This window comes from Pyxicephalus adspersus, chromosome 3 (genome assembly GCF_032062135.1).
Source record: "Pyxicephalus adspersus chromosome 3, UCB_Pads_2.0, whole genome shotgun sequence".
NCBI classification, from domain to species: Eukaryota; Metazoa; Chordata; class Amphibia; order Anura; family Pyxicephalidae; genus Pyxicephalus; species Pyxicephalus adspersus.
This window is the reverse complement of record NC_092860.1, coordinates 55,527,247-55,548,786: the sequence shown is the minus strand read 5'-3', so window position 1 is coordinate 55,548,786 and position 21,540 is coordinate 55,527,247.

The window sequence follows — 21,540 nt, the reverse complement described above, 5'->3', positions numbered from 1 at the left end:
GTCTGTTGCTGCTGCCTTTCCTCTATGTCTGTTTCGAAACTGCTGCTAGCCCTTACACCCACAGGTGGTTCCCAGGTGACATCACAATCATCATCATCCTCATTTTCATCTAAGCCAGGGGTCGGCAAACTCCAGCCTAATGCCCCCTGGCCAATCCGCCCTAATGCTCTGGCCTAACGTCCCCTGGCCAATGCAGACTAATGCTCCGGAGCCGCCCCCTTGCAGTTGCTCCCCTATTTATCACGGCCGGCGTTGATACTTCTGCCACCGTGGTAAATAGGGAAAGCTCCCTTTAGGTAAATCTCTTCCCTGGTGGTGGGCGGGGCCATTAGGGCCGGTTTGGCCTGGTGTGCTCCTGCCCACCCTTTAAATCGCCTAGTGGCCATAAATTTTTGCCAACCCCTGATCTAAGCCAACCTCTGCAAATGTAGCCACTGATGCAGAACCCTCACCCAGCAAGTGCTGACCACATTCTCCAAGGGTCTCAAAGTCTGCCTCCTGCTCTGAAATTCGCATTGACAGACCCTCAGGCTGTTCGTCAAACAACAAGGGAAAGTCATTGGGAGGTACAGGCACATTAGCGACACTAACTCCTGTCTTTGCTCCTGTCATGGCTGAGCTGGTTGCTGCTGCTGATGCTGCAGAAGAAGAGCCTGCTGCACTTGAGACCCCTGAGACCCAGTCCACAATACTCTCCTTATGACGTGACTGTATAATTGTAGTATGCCTCTCAATAAATCTACTAGCGTACTGGTGCTCCGCACATATCTCAGACCTGTTTGACAACTTGTGCTGCTGTCTCCAACAGTTTGCTGCTGCTGCTGTCCTACAGTGGCAGACTCCCGGGGAGTATGCCCCCTACCAGATGCAGCAGGTCGCCCAACTCCACGCCTTCCTCTGCGTCTACCATTCATCTTTTATTTATTTGGGCAAAAATGCACCTGTACCAAACAGTCTTCTTTTGTAAATAGCAAGAGCTATCAAATAGTAAAATATCTGTATTTTTTTTGAGGGAAATACAGACATTTTTCTGGCTTTTTTGATAGATAGTAAGTGGTATCAGAATGAAATATCGGTATTTTTTTGAGAGAAATACAGACATTTTTCTGGCTTTTTTGATAGCATGTGGTATCAGAATTAAATATCTATATTTTTGTGTGAGAAATATAGAAATTGTTTTGGCTTTTTAATAGATAGCAAGTCGTATCAGAATGAAATATCTGTATTTTTTTAGAGAAATACAGAAATTTTTCTGGCGTTCTTGATAGATAGCAAGTGGTATCAGAATGAAATGTCTGTATTTTTTTGAGAGAAGCACAAACATTTTTCTAGCTTTTTTGATAGCAAGTGGTATCAGAATAAAATACCTGTATTTTTTGAGAGAAATACAGACATTTTTTTGGCTTTTTTGATAGATAGCAAGTGGTATCAGAATTAAATATTTGTATTTTTTTAGAGAATTACATACATTTTTATGGCTTTTTTGATAGATAGCAAGTGGTATCAGATTGAAATATCTGTATTTGTCAGAGAGAAATACAGAACTTTTTCTGGCTTTTGTGATGCAAGAGGTATCAGAATTAAATATCTGTATTTTTTGGAGTAGGACAGAAATGTTTCTGCCTTTTGTGATAGATAGCAAGAAGTAGCATCAAAAACTGCACAATCTGTATATTTCTATAGAAATATACAGATTGATCTACGGAAGGATTGTAACCTGTATAGATCTACTGAAGTCTCCTAACCTGTCCCTGTCACAACGCACTTCTCTCCCTGCTTCTTTCCCTCACACAGATCACAAAATGGAGTGACTAACCCCTCCCTCCTTCCCTGTATATATGCCTGTGCTCAGATCTCTCCTGATTGGGCTGCTGGGCCGTGCTGTGCATCCTGGGAGCAAATCATTTGCTCCCAGCTGCTCTATTCCCGCTGGAAATAGTAAATGAGAAAGGCCTGATTCGCAGCGAGATCAAACTTACATATCTCACTCGCTCATCCCTAGTCTGCAGCGAACATACACCCCTGTTCATATATGTGTGTTTAGATTTGCCATCAGCATACACTGCTAATATCTAGAAGATTTTGCACTTTCCTTTGTAAGCATTGATAAACAGATGCAATTTTGCATGCTCATATTCTCATTATGAAAAATCCTGCTTTTTTGAAAGTAACAGAGCGAGAAACTGACATTCAAATCAAAGTAAAATAAAGTAACAAGAGACTTAAAATGTCATTTATAGTTGCTAAGAGTACTAAATCATCCTTGTGTTACATCTTAATATTTAAAGTAAAAACTAAAAACTAAAAATGTCTATATATTCCTGTAAACAAAGTAGTGTATATAAGTGCAAAATTGCTCTTACCATATGTTCTTATGATAAGTGATTCTGCCAGGCTTCCAGTCTGTTTTTCTCTATTAGGGGGTAACAACACGGCAGGTCCTATTTTGAGCATGTAATGAAGTCTGTCATATATATATGTACTTATAGTACTTGATGATCTTATTAATAGGTATCTTTTTTTTTACATTCCTTTAACAGACCAAACTGTCCTTCAAACAAAGCAATGAGAAGGCTGAGAGGAACCTTTAAACATGACATAGGTACATACAATAATATACAAAGAAAAGTACTGCAACCACCACATCTAAGGACTCTTGAGCTGCAATATATTCTGTTTTTATTCTTAGGGTTTACATACACTCTCTTAGATAATAGAAGGAACAGCCCTGCTTCTATGATAAATGCTTCTGATGAGCAAAGATCTCAGTAGCCCACGTGATGATTTCACAGGGGCAAAGATATAGACCTATCTCCTACATAGCAAAAGGTAAAAAAGGAGTATTACTTTACCATAAAGAGGGGACTACTTAAACAGAAAGAGAAAAATCTTTTTTACATTTTTTGCATTATTGTGTTGGAAATGATTCATCATGCACCAGTTTTCATCGGATAACAATTCAACATGGCGAGCTACATCAGTAGCTCACAAAGTACATCAGCAACCATTAAAAAGTTTTGTTTTTAAAGGAAATTGAGCATTGCTTGTTCTCACAGAAAATGTTTTTAATAATCTAAGGGGCATTTATTTATTTTCAAAAGACTAACAGAATGTTTTTCATTCCAACGCCCTACTCAAACGCAATCTGGCTTCCAAACAGCATGCTTGACTGATATATCTCTCACAAAGCCGACCAATGATCTCCTTAGAGCAAGGCAAATTTTTTTTTTTACCTCCTCCTGAAACATCCAGTTGCAGTTATTAGGGTATGCTCTTTGTTGTTTAGGTCTTTTACCCTGTAAGCTGAGCTAGATGCAGGGGCATCTCAACAAAATCTGAGACCTAAAACAAATGTAAAAATGATGGCATAACACTGCAAAAAAAAGGGCTTGTTTATGAAAAGAATCTGGCCACAGAGTGGGCATAGATAAAATGTGATTTTTTATAGTTATAGTAAATAGTTACTTATTTACATTTTTTTACTATTCATTAATTTTACTAAAATTCATATTTTCAGCCATGCAACTTATAAATAAACAATAAATAACTTCTGTTCCATGCATGGCACAGTGATAGGGTGTAATTGAATCAATGTGGCTTCACAAAGTTTTTCTAGCCAATAAGTTACCTGTGTAGAAATAAGCACTGATGTATGTTCGAAAAACTCATTAGAACCAAAGAAGCTACTTGGAAAAGCAGACTTTTATTTTTTTAAATGTAAATAACTATTAGGTTAATTCACAAATAGTATTTCATTAGCTAGTTTCTTTAATTCATCTGTTGTATAGTAAATCCATAAACCCGGCAATTTGCTTTACACGTTTTGCATTAAAAAAAGCTCCAATCACAAAGTACAAGTAGTAAGTGCCTTACTAATGCATTCTAGTTTATACAATTAAAACATTAATCTAAGTTCGCTGTAATGCATTGCATCCCAAGAACACACAGACCACCCCAAAGGGTCAGCATAGGCCATTGGATCCGTACTTAATAAGGCCTGCTTTATGGCAAGAGACATCAAGATTTTGTGTGTGACAACAGCAAAGAGAATGTTCCACCATCACAACCAGGTACATGCCAAGATCCCCCAGACAAAGAGATTTATGTCCTGTTTTTACAGTTTACAGTGTAAAAACAGGGAAAATTCAGGCACTAAAGCAATGCCAGGATGAAAAACGTAAATGATGAGCAAGAAGATTGTTCTCCCTGTATGCATCTCAAACCTGAATTTAATTGCAGCTAAAAATGTATATTATGCTGTTTAATCACCAAACAAGTAGGACATGCAGTGAATAAGCCACATTCCAATACTAAACTTCCCTAACACTGTAAACTGTCAAACCCAGTGTCTGTTTAAACATTCTTGCATTTCACATATTCACCCAACAAGGGTGATGACACTTATTCCATGTAATTAAAAAAGTGAGGAGATGCAACACTAAAAGCTGAATTATAAACCGGGATGTAGATGAATCTGAAAACAAGCTTTGAAAGGTAAAACATTTACCATTCTTGTATTTAGTTTTTTGTCTGGGGTTTCCATTTAAAGTAAAGCAGAAATTTGGTTTAAAAAATGTCCATGACTCTTTCTGTTTTTTGTAAATACCACTTTTACATACCATCCATAAAACTAAAAAATCTCAGGTCCTCTTTTTCCAACAGTAGCAGTGGTCATTCTTCTATCTACAGTGTTCTACTGTGATCCCAATCCAAGGTGATGTTGGCCATTACTGAAACCAAAACAGGAACGGCACTGAATGTCTGGAGCTGCAAATCTTTCAGGTTCATTAATGCATATTTTTTATATTTTTTACTTGCTAAACTCACTAATTTCATATTTACTAATTGGATGTAGATTGCCATCTGAATACTGTCTTTGTTTTCTCACACACAACTGCAAATGCACATGCACCATACAAAAATGTCTGCTCTGACTACAATGTAGTTTTTTTTGCCTTAAGCACCAAAAGGGAGCTTGGCAGGTGGTGGGAATATATACCAGGTGTCTCATTTTCATACCTGTGTTTACACGGCTTGAAATGGTAAATTTGCAAATGATGCTTAGTGGCTGCAGCACTAATTGTGACATGATGAAAACAACCAAATATTGGGACATTCATATCAGAGTGTTGGCTGTGTCCCAGAAACATGTGTAAAAACATAGGACAGTTGCTTTGGTAGCAATATTTTCCATGAAAAAAACAAATAAATAAGGCCTTACCAGACTGGAAAGAAAATCCACTTTTTCTAACTACCGGTAAATATTATGATTTTATATAGTTTATAAAGAATTCCACAGAAACACAGTTTACTTCTTGGCACGGTGCACATTTTTATTGTTTCAGTTGTGTTTTTCACATTATTAACCCCCCTAGCGTTCTAATTCTGTCTGTATTTTCACGCAAAAAGCATTAAATGTTTTTGCATGGAAATTTATTTTACATTGTAGGCTTATAATTCTCAGGCATAACTCACTGAAATATGTCCAATATTTAATAAATTCTATAATAAACTTTAAATATAAAAAACACAAAAAAATACAGAAACCTGTAATATAACTCTACAGTAGCATGTATTACATATATAATATTAATATATATATATATATTTATATGGCCCCGAAGTCACACTCGGGAATACCGCTAGGGGCGTTAAAGAACTTTAGTTAGGCTAAAAAAGTGAAAGACCTTTTGGAATAAGTTAGTATTTCATCAGAGTCATATTTTATTGGCTATTTAGAAATCTACTTGGTCACCTTTGGTTGATTTATAGGAGGTTTGCTAGTTGTTAGTAAGAACCAATAGACATAAAACTGTATAAGGATTTTATTCAACCATGTAAAAACCATATTCATATATATGTGCAGTTTTGAACATATAATATGACAATGGTAAAATAAATTGTCATTTTATTTTTTGGTGGGATATTGCTCAAAAAGGACCAGTCGATAGCTAATCACAATTAATTTTTTCTTAAGTCCTATTCTAATTATTTGCCCTATCTGATCATTTCATTTAGGAGAAAAGAAGAGGAAGACATACTTAACTTACTCTTGATTTCCCAACTTCCCTCTCCAGTCACCCTAATGATGTGGATTGGCCCTCAATATCTATAAATATAAGATTAGATGTATGTATGTGTGTATGTATGTATGTATGTTTCACCACCACTCGAAAACACATGGAGACATTTCAACCAAACTTGCTATACATATGACTGAGACCTATATGAGTGCACCAGTCATCTTTGTACAGCGCTGTAGTATATGTCAGAGCTATATATGGATGTATGTATGTATGTATGTGTGTATGTCATCACTAGGAAATGCATGGAGACATTTCAACCAAACTTGCTATGTTCCACCATCACTCAACAAATCAACACATTTCAACCATTTGTGGCTGTCAATATTCCTCGGTATACTCTCTTTCTGTCACGGTCGCTTCCGTGACTGAAGTTTGAGGATCTGTCAGACAAGCCTCATGTGAGATTATCTGACAGTCTCTTTGTTTTTACTTGTTTCTGTGTTGTTGTTTGTAATGACCACACCCCTTGTATCAGGTGCAGCTGGTGGTCATTACTGCTCCTCCATTTAGTCTGGCCTCACACTTCATGCTGTGCGGTTGATATTCACTGCTGGGTTGTGAAGAGCTGGAGTGGTGTGCCATCCTGAGTTCCTGTTTATATCTGCTAATACGATAAGTTGCTTTACTTTTGGTCTTTTGGGGTTTTAGGGAGACACTGGGTCCTTCATAGGGGAAGGAACCAGCAGTCTCAAGCCAGACACTACTGCTAGGGCTTTAAAGGGCTAGTAGGGACTAGGTTCCTGTGTATGAGTATCTCCACCATCAGGGGATACTCATACGGTTAGGAGTTAGGGCAAGGTTAGGGTGTCTGCAAGGGGGGACCATTCCCTTTTCCCTAGCCACTGGAGGCCTAGTCCAGAGTATAACCCTTTCTGTTTCCCTCCCCTCCCCTGTTATCCGTGACACTTTCGTAAAGACACAGTAAAACAAAAGGGTGGTGGTGTCTGTATGTGAGAAGTGATCTAAAAGTGAATGTGAAAGAAGAAATTGTGGATGGAACAAGCGATGAGGTTGAGTGCGGGGTTGAATACCACCCAAATAATTATTGGAGTCTGCTATAGGCCCCTCAAGTGCTAGGAAAGAAATAGAAAATCCACTACTAGCACAGATAGAAAAAGCAGCAAAAATTAGAAATATTTTAATTATGGAAGATTTCAACTACCCTGACATTGACTCGAGTAATGGCACTACAGGAACAGCAAAAGGGAGGAAAATTGTGAATTTTATGGTAGAGTTTATAGAAGCCCCAACTAGAAATGATACTCTACTCAACCTAGTTCTTTCTAACAATGCAGAGTTTATAACAAATGTGCATATAAAAGAGAATCTGGGTAGCAGTGACAATAATATGATTTAACTTAAAAAGTGGAAAGCAACTGATCATTTTACAACAAAAGGATAAACATCTGCCAGCTTCCCAATCACTTAAGACTTTAAAATCGAAGCCTTACACAGAATTAGTTTCCTCAACGTTACCAAATTTGATGAACCCTTACAGCTTAATACAATTACTCCATTTATTAAGCAATAAGGTACCAAGTCCTAGTTTAATCACGCTATCCAGTGAGATGTCACTCTTGCCTTAAGCAGTTGAAAAACAACAGATCCCCAACCAATGAAATACAGCCCAAAGCCTCCAAATTTGTCATACTTTTGTATTTCTTTTTGGATACTGGGAATAAACTCTCCATTCTTTCCTTGGGGTGATTATACCAAGGTCTCAAAATCCCCTGAGGAAGCCCACGAGGGCGAAACAAATTATTTTTGGCATATTTGTTCTACAACATTATGGACTCTGAACATGTGAGAGCATCTTTAAAAACTAATGTTTGGTCAAATCTGAGAGGAAATGTCAGTATTTTGTCAGCTTTTTCTTAAAAATATGTGTTGTGTACATAATTGTGTATTTTATTTATAAGTTATATAAATTATAAGTTGAATAAATGATTTTAAGACAATTTAGATCTATGATCTTGCCATAAAGAGATGCTATCTCTTTCATCTCTTTTTCCCTTGGCTAATAATATTTGGCTCGGCAACTACCTCAGTAGTGTACTATAAACAAAACCACCGTGGGATTAGTTTTCTAGTGTGTAATTACTATGTTCCACCATCACTCAAAAGCGCATCAACACATTTCAACTAAACTTGCTAGACATATGACTCAGGCTCATGTGAGTGCATCGCTGATCTTTGTACAGTGCTGTGGTATACGTCAGACGTATATTTACATGTATGTATGTATGTTTGTATGTATGTGTGTATGTATTGATCAGTGACAGTGTGCCTTTTGCTTATATTTTTACATACTTTTTTTGGACTCTTTTACAAATTTCTTGCCTGTAATAATGCCTTAAAGAAAATGTAAGGCAATTGGCAAAGTACAATCAAAGGCAAAAAAATGAAACAACACCGTAGACAAGAAGGACAGGAATAGAAGACTTGCCACGCTGCGCGAGAGAGCTACTACGTCTAGAGCTTCAGAGACAGTACAACAGCATGAGGCCTGACTACAGGATAACAAAGATAGTGCTACTATATCTAGAGCTTCAGAGACGGTACAACAGGGTGAGACCCGACTACAGGATAAGAGAGATAGAGCTACTACATCTAGAGCTTTAGAGACAGTACAGAAGCGTGAGACCCCAATACAGGAAATGAAAGAAAGAGCTACTCCATCTAGAGCTTCAGAGACAGTACAACAGCATGAGGCCCAACTACAGGAAATGAGGGAAAGAGCTACTACATCTAGAGCTTCAGAGACAGTACAACAGCATGAGGCCCAACTACAGGATAAGAGAGATAGAGCTACTACATCTAGAGTTTCAGAAACAGTACAACAACGTGAGACCCGAGTACATGATATTAGAGCCAGACGATCATTCATCCCATGGCTCACAAGAAAGCTCTTGAGGCTCTTCATGTCACTCTGAGAGATCTGAGAAGAAATGACAACCTGATAGGAGGAGCTCTGGTACTCCTCTGTGGAGTATTCGTCAAACTCATCATCCCGTCAACAGCGGCTGATGAGATCCATGCATGTTTAAAACATTCATCTTTATGGAGACATGTGCAACAGATAACTTTAAAGCAAACATGAGAGTACATCTGGGGGATGAAAGTATCCTAATTTTCTTTAAAAAACTACTTGAAATTGGAGAAGGTAGGTTACCAGTTGAGTCTTCTGGCAAGATAAAATTGACATTCGATTTCTGTAATCTAGTGTCATTCATTGCAGAGCTAATAGATGCAGTCTATCCTGCAGTTTTACAAAACTAATTAGTTAATTACAATTTTAACTGTTTGTGAGAGAGGGCCATTCTTGCTGCTAAAAATAAGAGTTGTCCACGAAATAAACAATCAAATACTTGCCATGTTACCAGGCGCAGTCACTGAATACAAGTCTATCGATACCGTAGTAGATGCTGATGAGGTCAACAATTTCCCAACAGAATTCCTAAACTCACTTGATCTGGCTTGATTACCACCACATCTTCTTTTACTTAAAGTTCTCTCCAATTATTTTACTACGCAACCTCGACCCACCAAAACTTTGCAAAGGCACAAGGCTTTGTGTTAAGAAGCAACGGCCAATGTAATTGAAGCCATTGCCCCTGATTCATCAATGAAATCCGCGCTCGCTGGAAGTGCGAAAGTACGCGCGGCCAGCGATCGCGGATTACCGCGGTCCGGACTCGAGTATGCGCGTACAGTGAAACCGTTTTTAACCCACGGATACCACTCATTCCCATGGATCTCCCTTTTCAATTTGAAAGATTACAAATTCCAGTCAGACTTGCGTTCTCTATTACAATCAAGAAGTCACGGGCAGACTATTATGTACTGCAGAGTGGATTTGAGATCGCCTTGTTTCTCCCACGGACAACTCTATGTTGTTCGCTCAAAGGTGCTCATGAATTTATTTATTCTTGCTCCTGGAGGTGAAATTAAAAATGTTGTTTATATTCAAGTTTTGTATAAAGTAATATTATAGTCAATTTGTCAAAGATTTTACATTATAATTTGTATATTGCACCTATACTTTTAAAACCTGTAAAAAAAACATTTTTTTGATTTAACACTATAGCTTTATTCAGCTATTTATAACTGATTCCTTTTCCTGTATATTATAAGATTGCAATGAATAAATACTTGGGCAATGCCGGGTAATCAGCTAGTCCCTAATAAATGCAGGACTGTACACCAGTTTTGTAGATTGCAAGTCCTTTTAAAGACAGCAAAGTCTTCCAGAGCTCAGCTAGGTATTTCTGCATGTAGAGTAGTCTGTATTGTGTAGAAGCCTAAAGATCCATATATAAGAGAAACAAGGGCAAGTATAATGTGCTTCATTGTACTTAACTGCCCCCAAGATCTTTATATCCTGAAGTTAACAGATTAACATACAACTTAGGAAATAGACTCTATTAAGGTACAGTTCATTAAACAATGAAGCTGAGTATGAAGGCAATTCCAGCCTAAACATTTTCTAATTATGTGGATCAAATAACTGTATTAACTTCTTGCATCAGTCACTTTACTTGTATGAGCACCATGTTTGTGACTTCTTTTACATTCAAAAATATAATATGCAGATCATCTGTAATTCGTATCATCTACTGCTTTTTGTGTGACTTTCCTCCAAAAGTTAAATGACTAAATTGACCATAGGATTTGTATTTGTGTGTAAGACTGTAATGTGGGCCATGTAGGCTTTTTGGGGATGTTGGCTCCACTTAATCTCCTTAGTAATATTCTGCAATATACAAATATATAAACAGTGTACTATTTGCCCCTGATTCATCAATAAAATCCGCGCTCGCTGGAAGCGCGAAAGTACGCGCGGCCAGCGATCGCGGTTTACCGCGGTCCAGACTCGAGTGTGCGCGTACACTCGCCTCCTCACTGCATGCCGGATTCCTGCCTTCATAATAATGAGCAATAGGGGGCACGAATCTGCGAATTAAGGCGATTAGATTTCAGCTGCCCGATTAAGGAGGATCTGTTAAGCTCAATGGTGCGATCATAGCAATTAATTAGCGCGCACCTGCTCTCTGTTCTGTGCTTATTTACAGTCCTTTACAGGTCAATTAGAATCTTTAATGATGATTTTTTAGGGGAACAGTGACTTTTAATGCAAGCTCGCCAGTGTAAAGCTGCCGGAGATGCGCGGCTCCGGCCGCGAGCTTTTTCAGTTGCTGAATAGCGCGACTGCGTACGATTTCGGATCGCGAATACGAATGCGCGAGCGATCATCCGATTCTGCTTGATGAATCAGGGGCATTGTGTCTGCAGTACTGCATGCTTTTTTTCCTATGGTTTCTTTAGAAAACAGTCACTGGCGTTGCCCTGTTTGTATTTTAATATTTTTATTAGGTTTTCCACATAAAAAAGTAACAAAGAACATAAAGACATAACAATCGTATTCAACCAAATATTCACTTACTGCGTGCTAGCAGTGATTTTAATATTACAATCAACAGGAAGTAAAAGACAAATGTGACAACAAGGACATATAAAAACACAATAAACAAAGAAGAAAAGTGGTTATATTTGTTGTATGGTAGAGTTGTGAAAAACCAAATAATAAGTGCTTGATGACAACCCTTCATCAATATTCTTATCATGTTCGTTTTCCAAGCTTCTGCTAAAGTAATTGTTCCTGCTAACAGTATCATCAGCCAATTTTAGAGAAGGTTTAAGAAGAACCATACTTAAGTTACCGAACAAAGCACCTTTAGGGGAGATTGGAAACTCTTATCTTTAGTAGTGTAGACATAAGGTTAAATATTTCCTACCAGAAGCTCTGTGCTATCGAACAGGACCACGAAATGTGTTCCATGGTGCCCCTGGAGTTACAGACTCTAAAAAACAGTAGTGAAGCTGAGGGATAAAAGTTGGCTAAACATTCTGGAACTAGGTACCATTCTGTCATGTATTTAAGCTTCCCTTCTGGGGCAACTAGAGTTAAGTAAATTATAGAGATTTGCCCCTTGGTATCCGCTAGAGATGAGCATGTGCTCTCAAAGGGTAAGGACAGCATTGGTTTAATAGCCGGTCTGGAGCTTATAAATAATTTCAATTGTCTATGAAGTAAATTATCCTGACCTGGTAGCTCATTTACTAGAAAGGTATTCAAAGATCAGTATTGAATGCACATCAATTATATCCTTAAGTCGCATAAACCCCTTAGTTATCCATCCTTTAAATCTTTCTGAATCCAACCCGGAGAGAAATCAGGATTCCCCCAAAGTGATGTAAGAGGAGCATGCGTAGAACAAAGTTTGGGATTGTCACAATATTTGTCCCAAATTTGTATTAAGTGTATAGGGGGGGGGGGGCAACAAAGGGCCTTCCTAGATTTTTTTCCTTACCCACATTAGTGATTCTATGGAGCCATGGATATTATCAAGACCCTCCAATTTTACACATTGGGAACCCCCAGGCCCCCTTGTTTCTTTGGAGAGAACATGGTGGCTTTTTAAATTCTATTCTTTTTACCAGCCCAAATGATCATAATTAGAAATAGTTTATCTTTCCTCGTACTCTCTTTCAACTGAAGAGAAACAGATAATAAACCTTGGCTTATCGTTTTGTCCATATTCTAGTTTAAACAAATTTGAACTGATTAAAGATATTAATTTGTTCGCTAGAAACCTTACCTTAAAGGTTATGTATGATAAACCAGAACTGAAAGATCAATTTCAGATTTTAACAAAATTCAAGAATTTTAACATAGATTTCAAAATGTTCAAAACTTTATATTCACTTTTGGAAGTGAATGAGGAAATCTAAAGACAAGAAGTAGTATCTATTTTACCTGATATGGTGGAATCCAACAATACTACAATTCCCACAAGAGGTCCTAAATCTAACTTTTTTCCTCTATAACCTAATTTCCGCATATACAAACATTCATCAGCCTAGTTACCTAAAAAAACCTCCTGTTACCCAAACCTTCTACTCCTTTCCTAAAGTGCACAAGGATCTCCATAATCTAACACGACGACCAATTACATCTGGCATCAGATCAATCTTGTCTAATGCAGGTGGGTTGGTCAACTCCTACCTGAGACCCATAGTAACAACCTTACCTTCTTTTTTTAAAAGACACAATCGAGCTACATAAACTAACGTTGAACTTGAAGATTCCACCCAATTCACTCCTAGTAACAATCGATGTGTAGTGGTTGAAATTGATGGACTAATGTCTTTTTTCAACCTAACCTACTATGTAACTATGATGTGGAAGCACTTTATTGCAGCATACATCAAAAAGGCTAAGAAATCATCCAGAATCATCTGAACTAATATTACTTGAATAATACTTGAATGCTCTCCTTCCAGGCACTTTTAGATGCGGCAAATATTCCCAAAGTCAGCGGATTAAGGAACAATCCCCTATATTAGCCAATAGGTCAACACACAAATTACCCTATCATGTAAACTGTCCCACAACAGGCGTCATATACCTTATTACCTGTATATGTGGCTGTTTTTATGTGGGAAAGACTAAATGAACCTTTTAGGAAGGGATTTACAAGCACATTTATTCTAAAAACTCAGGTAAAATGGTTACTCCAATAAGTTATCGCATTGGGTCAAAACATAGGTTTGATAGTAAAGTCCTCTCATTTATAGCGTTGGATAGAATTCCTCCAAATCCCAGAGGAGGTGATTTGAATAAGTCCTTCCTACAACTGGAAACCAAATAGATTTTCAAACCTAAAGCCAATACTTAGTCAGGGCTTAATGATGTTTTTTTCATTTAAACCCTTTTTTGATGAGGATATACTCTCCCTCTATGTGATTCTAGTATTCCTATCTGATTGCAATATAGGCAGAAATGTTATAACATTAGATTACTTTTACACTTTTTTGGACTATTTTATTTGTGACAGTGTCTTTTTCATATGAACAGACATTTATGATGTAATATGATGTGGGGTATTTTACCTTGGCATCATGAGGACCACTATTTCTTAAAAAGCTGTGGACAAAACCACTAAAACCAATAAGTAACATCATTTAAACATTGTATCAAAAGACCATTTATAAAAAGTTGCAAGCCCTATTATAATATTACATGGTATATAGTAACTGTTTAGATTAGGTAAACCCTCGAGATTAGGACTACCGTATGTATTTGTAATTAGGTGACACTTTTCTATGATGTTCATACCAACTCCTATATAACACCTATGCTTTCTGATGTACTGACTGAAATTAATTTTTGATTGCAACAACATGGTATCACCTATGCCATTGTTGTCATCTGGAAATAATGCAAATTTGTGTTCCACTTGACCACACTTGATGCTTTTAATATTCTAACTAATATGGATAGCTATGGCCAAGGGCTCTATTGCTAGAGCGAATAGGAGCGGCGGCAAGGAGCAACCTTGTCTGGTCCCTTTTTAGATGGGAATGGTTGATGAGAGAAATCCCCCTAAAAATATTTTAGCTTCAGGCTTATCATACAAGAAGCGCAACAGATTGATAAAGTAGTGACTAAATCCCATTGTTGTTAAAACTGGAAATAGATATGACCAGGAAAGATAATCAAATGCCTTCTGTACGAGGTCAATTGAGAGTAGCATTGCTTGTCGAGGAGGACCCCCGTCTCAATTTGAGTGCACTGCTGAAATAAGATCAATTGATCTCCTTGTCTAATCAGTGGCCTGCCTGTGTTGTAGGAAGCCCACCTGTTCCAGATGGACACAGACTCCCAGAAAGAAGCTGAGATGAACTGATAAACTCTTTGTCATGATCTTCAGATCACAATTTATCAGAGAAATAGGCCTATACTTTGCAATTTCTGTAGCATCTTTCCAAGGTTTGGGGATAAAACTGATATATGATCTATTAGCATCAGGCAGTAAAGGATGGCCTTCTCTTAAATAGTTAACCTCCTTGCAGTTAAGCCCGACCTTCGCTCGGGCAAAAAAAAATTGCAAGGATGGTTAAGCCCGAGATTTTTCACTTACCTGGTCCCCCTGTGCTCATCCAGCGTCGTCCTCCATCGGTCATCGTCCGCCGATCTCTCCTGTAAGTTACAGGTCTACAATTTAAAAAAAAATTTCATGAAAAACAGTGGATCACTTTTGGTACAGAAATCTAGACCTCAGTGTAACGCTTAGGTGGTTAAAATAGTCAACCAAGTGGAGTATCAGTAACAGACCAAAGACCTTGTAGTAGGCTTTGGAGAATCCATCTGGACCAGGTGAGCTCCCAGTTTTAATTAGTTTAAAAACCCTCCCAACTTCCTCATTTGAAAAGGGTTTCTCAAGAATTTTTTTGTGTTTTGGCTTCAGCTCTAGGATATCTATAGTCTCAAAAAAAGTAAGCAAGCCCTTGTGTGAATCATACAGTTTTTTATAGAAAGCTTCAAATGCCAATAACATTTTTTCAGAATTTTGGGTTAACCTGCCATGCTTAAGCAGAAGACAGAGAGTGAATCTTGGATTTGGGATTAATTTGTTTGCTAATAGTCTACCTGGTTTGTCTCCCAAAAGAAAATATTTATGTAAAGCCCATGTTGGCACTAGTCATGATAAGTAGGTTAATTTCCGTATGTAATGTTTCTATCTGAGGCCTTAAATCTGTTTTTATTTAATATTTTATTTTTGTGGCAAAGCTGTAGTTTGTGATATTCTTTAAGTTTATCCTCCATGAGTTTGTTACGTGTTTTCTTACGCGTAGCTCCTATCCTAATAAGTTTTCCTCTTATATAGGCTTTATGAGTCTCCTAGTTATTTGCAAAAGAAGTATCACCTGGTTTATTAACTAGTAAGCTTTCAATCTCCGCATGAATTAAAGGATCAATTATTAGGCGTTCATTCAGTCCGCATCTAAATCCAGGTTGTTTTTGTTTTAAACCCAATAAATGTACAATTATTGGATCAGGGTCTGACCACAGTGTAGATCATTTACATACCCTCTCAACTACTTGAATAGCTTGTGATTGGAGAAATAAATGATCAATGCGAGAGTATTGATTATGTGCTACAGAGTAGTATGAATAATCTTTAGCAGATGGGTTAATTCCTCTCCAGATATCAATTAAATCAAATTATTTTAGTAAAAGGGATAGTTTGTGGTTTTTGGAATGGAATCGTAGGAGAAGTGTGTTTCTAGTAGAGAGAGGATATCATTAGGGAATTGTAATAATGAAAGGCTTTGGACCTTTTAGTTGGGGAAATTGAGCCCTTGGACATTATGGCAGAGTACTACCAGTTTAGGTGAGACTCCTAAATTATGTACTGTATTAACCGACAGATATTAATAGTTTGGTGAACGTTACCTCAAGAAGATCATATCTAGCAAAGTCTTCTGGAGAAGAAGAGTGAGTGGTGGGAAAGGGTGGGATTACAGAAAAAACAAAACACAGTCAATATTATATTTTTGGCGTGATTTTAACTTTAGAGACTGATGAGAATATATTTTCTACTCTATTTTACCAAATAAAATGCTTATGCATACAGGGGCAATCCCGCAAAATGTTGTTTTTTTTTGTAACACACTACTGTCACATATATTTTCAAATATTTGCAACAAATATTTCAGTTTTTATTATAATTGAAAACAGGAATAACAGGTCATCTTTGGTACTGTATGTTTAGTAACTTACCCTTCACTATATGCATTTCTTAAGCATGTTATGAATTAAAGAGGAAAGAAAGTTCCACTTTTTAAAATGTTGGATCAGGCATGTCATTATTGTAGAAAGGGACAGACAATGATGCCTAATCACTCGATGAAACTGTCAATCAAAATCAGCTTTTCATATGCTTGCCAGGACTGAATGAAATCCCACAAAACTCCATGAGGAGTTACGTCATCCTGGCCAATTCAGATGGTTGAAGAGCACAAGTAGAAAGTAAAAAAGGAAGAAGATAGCAGTGCCCTGCAAAGAAAAGGTCAAAAGGTTTAGCATCCTGAGCTTGCACTCTTGCTTATTATTCTGTTGTCAGGGTGTTTATTTTACACAGACTTCTGCTTAACTTACATGTGGTGGAGTCACAATTCATAAGTCATGGTACTAAAGGGTTATATCTCCTGTGTTAACAGAGCATAGAAAAAATACAGAGGAAGGTTTGTGATTTATTGTGCTGTCAGAAGTGGCAGAGGATAACAAAGGTTAGTGGAAAATCATTTGAGAAACAAACTCGGCATGGGGGCATGGAGGCATGGAGCAAGTTCTAGGTTTGATTAGAATTCAGTGTTAACAGGGGAGAGGATTGTCCTGATTTCAGTAAGTGGGAGATATAGAGTTGCCTGAACACTATAATGTACACCAGGGGTCCTCAAACTTTTTAAACAGGGGGCCGGTTCACGGTCCCTCAGACTGTTGGGGGGGCCGTACTATAGTTTGAAAAAAAACAGGAGAACATTCTTATGCACACTGCACAAAACGTATTTATTGTATAAAAAACATGAAAGAACAATACTATATGCACAGCACACTTGCCGATCATTAAAAAAAAAAGTGGCGTCTACTTTGGCTTTAAAATTGCCTGAGATTATTCCTTTGCATGGAAAATGCACAGATAAATTTCAATTTTCACTGTGTGTATTGAAAATGCAAATTTATCTTGCATTTTCCATGCAAATGAATAATCTCAAGCAATTCATTCATTTAGTGGTGTCACGTGACCGGGTTCCCTGGAGTGCAGATGGCAGGCAGCCAGAGCTCAAGCAGGAGAAACAGCCTGGGCAGCCGGCGGGCCGGATGGAGAACCTCAGCGGGCCGTATTCGTCCCGCGGGCCGTAGTTTGAGGACCCCTGATGTACACCATGCCTGCAGAGTATTAGAACCATGATTGTCACTAAAGATAAAAAAGGGTGACAGTGCTGACCTTTGAAGGCACTAGAGAGGTCAGTCCCTGTCTTATCTGCACTGACATGCCAGTTTATGATTTCTCACTAGTCACAGAGGCTGGCAGAGATTTTAGGTTCCTTCTTCAGCCTCCCACAGATAGATCTTTTGCAGCCCCTGTAATGATGTCACAGAGCCCAGGAAAAGGAAATACACAGTAAAAGGTCCGGGTAATAAAAAAAGGACACTACACAGGAATAGGAGAGTGAGGTTTATGGATACTTTTAAGGTACTGATTAGAGTTCAGCTTTAAACATGCATTATGAAATATTAAAATACCATTTTGGAAAACATGGCTAAAGAATAAAATACACTGACATAATATAGGCTGATCAATTAAATATATGCAAGGTACAATCTACAGCAGTGTTTATTCAGAATTCTGTGGAACACTAGGGTTCCTCCAGAAGTTGCTAGGGGTTCCTTGACCAGACTGTGGCTCTTATGTCAGTTACCACTGACACTAATGATCATTTTTAGATATCTGTAAGAGTACCATTTTTCATACTGGCCAGCGATATAAACAGAGGTAAACATCTTATTGATCAACAGAGTAATGTACCATGAGCTGTGGATAAACTAGTTTTAGCAGGGGTTCCCCAAGAAACCTGAAAAGTCTTTTGACTGTTCCCCCATGTAAAAAGGTTGAGAAACACTGGTCTACAGTATGTACAAGGACTGAGACTTTCAGACAGAAACTTCTGTGTGGAGCTTTGGGTAACTGAAAACAAATTATATTAGGGCGGCCAGGAAGTTGAATGTATAGAATTAAAAAAAAACTGAAGAAAATACTATTAATATTAATATTATTATTAATAAAGAGGATTTATATAGCGCCAACATATTACGCAGCGCTGTACATTAAATAGGGATCTTACATTAAATACTATCTTTTCTGGGACCTGCTCTGCTGAACCCAAATGGGAGCTTCTGCTTTGATAGGGAGAGAATGGAATTAAATCAAAAATTTCAAGTAATCCTTGAGAGGTAAATCTTCATTAATATAACATTTCAAGTGTAGCGTCAGACTATTACAGATGCACAACAGTGACTTGACAGCACTAGTAACCCATTTAATTTAAAGCGGAAATAAAACTTGTTGGTGGGTGGTGACCTTCTGCCATCATCAGCAAGCATGTGCAGCATACTTGCCAATTAAGGTACATACCTAACCTGTCATCGCTGCATCCTAGGAAAAGCATCATTTTCACCACCGGCTCCAAGGCCAACATCTGTGGGGAAGGCATGAGCCCTGAAACAAAGAGCCACCAAGAGCCAGGCATCTAGTTTTTGCAAGTTTTGCTGAATTACCCAGGTTCGTCAATGATGGTGGATCAGTGTTGGGGGACTTTAGAAAATCTGGCCCATTAAGCCTTCATCAGCTGTTATCTATAAAGGAATATGCACAACTGAAAAATTTAGGGAAGTTTAGCAAATAGGCAAAGTGAGGTCCTAGAACTAGAGGCTTTATCCCACTCAAAACCCCAAAAAGATTCCAAGCTTCAACTCCTACTGTAGACCAAAAATGCCCACAAACACCACTGGACTCCAAACACTTGGAACAGCACCTGCAATAACCACACATGGAAATCAAACACCTGTGTAATCAAGCTTCCTCCTGCAGGTCCAATGTCTGCTCTAAGCTAGCTTTCCTGCTGTTAGCCGACAGAGTTAAAACCAGGAATTTCCCTTGATGCTGCTATTAAAAAAAAAAACTAAAGTTACAATCCTGAAACACTGACTAGCTGCTGTTTGAAGAAACAGAAGTGTATCCTCATTGTGGCTAAGCCTCCCCCTGAGCAGCCAATTAGTGTCTCCGCCTCTAGCATGGAGAAGATACCCTCAAAGCATTTCACAGCTGTAAATAGTTTTTAAGCCAACAGTAGGGGAAAGACTAGGAACTAAAGTAATTGCTCATATCTAGGCTTACTGTAAATCCACAATCCAAATTTAAAACACCATATCCATTGCTTGGCCACAGTTTAAGCATTAAAGCATTGGACAAAGAACAGCTGTCTAAAGGTTAGTTCACATGGGTAGTGAGGTTGTAGTGCAGTTACTATTTCCTCACTGTCAGCAGCCATGTCTGTGATCAAGACACACCTTTCACTGTCTAACCCATGGCCTTCCAGGGAAATAAACCAGGGCAGTCGGGATGGCTAAACAATCACCATAGTTGAAGCTGCCGGATCCCCGGAAACTGCTGTTTCTAATAAGCAATTATTCCTAGGTGCTTTTGTCTGCATTTTAAGCAGGGGGTTTCATTAAAATGATATTCTGTTTCTATAGACTTGTATGGTAAAAAAAAACTAGTTCTGACACAAAAACTAATGTACACAGACCTTATATTTTTTAATTAAAGTTGTAATAAACTTTTGCTGGTAGTAATAAACAAATGCAAGTAAAGTGTAGCCAAATGTAAACAATAAATTATTCTGCTTTTGTTTTTGGGATTCTGGAGTTTATTAAGGATGAAATAAGCTTGCCCCACACCAGTACGAATACAGAGAACTTCATCATAAACTTTTTTGATTGATTTATTTTCTTCAGGGTAGTTTGTCTGATATTTGTGAACAGTTTAGGAATAGAAAGAGAATAAAAGTCTAGAGGTATATTTTACACTATAATATAAAAATCTAATCTAATCATGTATATCTAATATTTTTTTTCAATTGTATCCATGCATGATAAGTTCCAATGTGTGAGTCAGCTAGCTATATAGTACCTTCTCAGCATTTTGATTTTGGAAATTCCTGTTATACAATTCAGAAGGGGACGCATCACATCTATTCATTTTTCAAAGTTGAAAGAGTAAAGAAAAGATGTCTAAGAGAATTTTGAAAACTGTCCTCATTTAGCTCTATGTGGAGGCAGCAAAAAGCAATAGGAATGCCCTATAACCAACCAACCAAATTCCAAACAGCTTTCAGTTTTTTGATGACTCCAATAATTTCATTTGTTTGTTTAAATCTACAACAATTATACATAAACAAATAATCATTTATTTAAAGTACAAACTATTATTTATTAGTGTGACAAGAATAAAGAAACACTGTCAGATTTTGTTTCCATATTTCTTCATATGACTGTATTCTTGCTTCTAGTTTAGTTTACATGATATGAAGTTGAGGGAAAACTCCCTAATATGACAAAATATAACAATGGCTTATACAAACTATATAAATGATATAAACTCTCCTGGACTTTTAGGACAACGATCATAACATTGGGGAATGCATTTTTTACACTTACACTTACACTTACACTTGTTTATTTACCGATTTTTGGGTGGTGAATCCAGAAATGACCCCTGTTTCTTGCTATCACATCCAGTTTTTACGATACAGGGTACCCTCCATTGTTGTCAAAAAACATAACATTTTACATACAATGAAAAATTAATGAAATAATAACATGAATTTACGGTTTATTTACATTTATTTTGTTCATACAAAGGATTTATTGTTTTTCTATGACTTTTTTTTACAGTAAAACATTTGAAAGATAATGAGGTAAGCGGTTAAGGTAAATATTTACGCTTATAGCTTTTCCTGGAGTGTTCAGTGTTAGGACAATCCC